Raw genomic sequence first — 2,506 nt, 5'->3', positions numbered from 1 at the left:
CCTTTAAATCTTTCCCACTGCATCTCCAGGTACGATGTGTCTATTCAAAATTAACTATACCATCATTATAAGTCTAATGGTTACCTGAAAAAGGTACTTTCACTAAAAGCTAGGAAGAGATTTGACTTTCTATACTACATACTTTCTATCCTTAATGACAAAGAAAAATGTTACTTTCACTCTGAGAAAATGCTTTACGATTTCATGAACTCTGGTTATGAAACCTGTATTTGCTCTCCTTCTATTCCTTCATTGTAGTTTATTTTCTTTCTTAGCAACAGTAAAGAGCTTTGTAAGTATTTAGGTTTTGATGTTATTTTTGTTACTTTCTTAAAAGTAGCAATTTTGAATACTTTGCCACCCAAACAAGCTGACAGCTACTGGCACTGTAGATTTGAGTTTTAAAATGTTATTCTCGGTATAGTTACAAATGAAATGCGCAGTTTTCTTTTGCTCACTGAATAGCCCTTCTGGTGAAACATTCAAGTCATTATCTGCTGTAATCTATCCAGAAAGAAGTCAATTATCTGTAAGGGAAAGTCAACAGATTTTTATGGGAGACATTAAGATAGAATCCTTGAGTTCAAGGCACTTGGACTTGAACCGAGATGCCTAAAGGAGGTAGAAAGGAAGACCATAAAGATCAGGTGAGGCAGTATATAAGCCCTGAGGAGATGGATGCCCAGCTGCAGGTTTAAAAATAGAAGGCCAACAAAGAAAGTGGACAATAAGAAGGTGGAGATGGAGCTTTAGGTGACCCCCCAAACGTGAAGATGAGAATGATGAGTACCAGCAAAGGCAAGAAAAAAAAATGGGGAAAGGCTCTGACAACCAAGAAGGTTATGTAACTGGGCCTGGATGGGCCAAGGGATATTTCAAGGAGAGGAGAGAAAAAAAAAAAAAAAACCGAGAAGCAGAAAGCAGAAGAATGTTACATGAAGATGCATTCGACTGGGAAGACAGAGCTGGCCAAGGCTGACCTTGATCGACTGGCAATCATGATGGAGGAGGCAGCAAGAAAGAAGAGGAAAGCAAGAGATGACGCAACTTTGTCAGGAGTAAAAATGCTGTTGTTTTCCCTGACGAGGTAAGCTGGCCTGTGGGAGGATCTGGGCCCTGCAGTCTGGAGCCTGCAGTGTCTCGCCTACCCTGCGCCCTGACACAGTTGCAGCAATCCCTCATAGCCAAGAGCCCTGATGGGTCTGGGACCCCTCCTCTTCATGTTGGCCTAGAAATTGTTCAAGAGCATGGAGTGGGGACAGTCCTGTGGAGAAATCTGCTCTCTTTGAGACAGAACGATGCAGGGCAGCATCCTGCACATAACCATTTGAATGTCTTTGCTGTTTTTAGAATTTGGAATGCTGGTTGAGGTGCCGTGCCTTGGAAGTGGAGCAAGGAGATTTCATTTGCCCAGTAGATCGCATGTTAGGGGTGGGGGCAGGGTGGGAGCAGCGCCAGCTGGCGGCTATTGTGGGAACTGACTGGGTGCTCACTCTTCTGGGCTATCAAGAAGCCTGAGTCCCTAAGGGTCCAAGGTTTGTGCCTGGCCAATTCTGTCCGATAGGTCATCTCCTCTCTGACCTGCTTTATTCCTTTCTCATATACCCGGTCAGGGACAGTGTACATTTTACCCCCTGTTTTAACCATACCTATTGATCACATCAGGAAACCTCTGGTTACTGTGCATCGCCCAGACAGGACAGGCTCCACAATGCTAAACACTGCTATTCTGTTAGATATTACATTGTTACCTGCAGAACTGTGTAAGACATGGCCCCTTACGTTGGAGTCACAGCTGAGTTTTGCAGAATTGAGACGGGATGTTTCTCAGTGATGCCAGGTACAACCCTTTGACTTCAAATCTCTACAAAGACTAGGATGAGGTTTCTTCTACAGTGGTTCCAGTTTCTATCCCAGTCAGACACAGTGATTTTTGGCCAGCAAAAAAAAAAAAAAACTGAAGTGAAATCAGATAATGTAACCTATTGCCTTATCAATTACCAGCTAAATGGTCTAACCAGCCTTCCCAACCAGAACACGGAAGAGCCCTTCTCCAAGGACGCTGCATCATTCTCTCAGCACCCACAGCCTCTGTCAAAGTTCCACCAAGTGAGTAGGCTGACGTCATTGAATCTGTGGATACCGGATTTTACTTCCAGCCAATCTGAAGAAAGCTGCAAGTTTTGGTTCTCAGTCTTTTCCAACCCATAGACTTGAGAAACGGATGAAAACTGTATCCTTATCAAAGGGGAATAAGGACAACACACTATTAATTCCAAGGGACCACCCCGAAGCCCATCTCTGATCTAAATACTGGGGATTTTATCTATTATTTTAAAATTTAGCAAATACATCCCTGTCACTAAAAAAATAACCCAATAATTGCTATTCTAATTATATATTCAGAGCTTCATTTAGCCTAAGTCTGCTAAAATTTCTTTTGTAATAAAAAATCTCTCTAAAGAACAGCAGCCAAATTCCATCGATGCTGTTGCCAGCCCTGCCA

At 42.8% G+C, this 2,506-nt stretch overlaps 1 pseudogene; it reads left to right on the top strand.

Annotated features, from left to right (window-relative positions):
* Positions 1–608: 608 nt before the first annotated feature.
* On the top strand, positions 609–2,305 carry LOC126506014 (28 kDa heat- and acid-stable phosphoprotein-like; annotated as a pseudogene).
* Positions 2,306–2,506: the final 201 nt, after the last annotated feature.

Source organism: Alexandromys fortis, unplaced genomic scaffold (assembly GCF_014885135.2).
Source record: "Alexandromys fortis isolate MF-2015 unplaced genomic scaffold, M_Fortis_MF-2015_v1.1 scaffold_60, whole genome shotgun sequence".
Classification (NCBI taxonomy): domain Eukaryota; kingdom Metazoa; phylum Chordata; class Mammalia; order Rodentia; family Cricetidae; genus Alexandromys; species Alexandromys fortis.
This window is presented reverse-complemented; position numbering and strand designations above follow the sequence as displayed.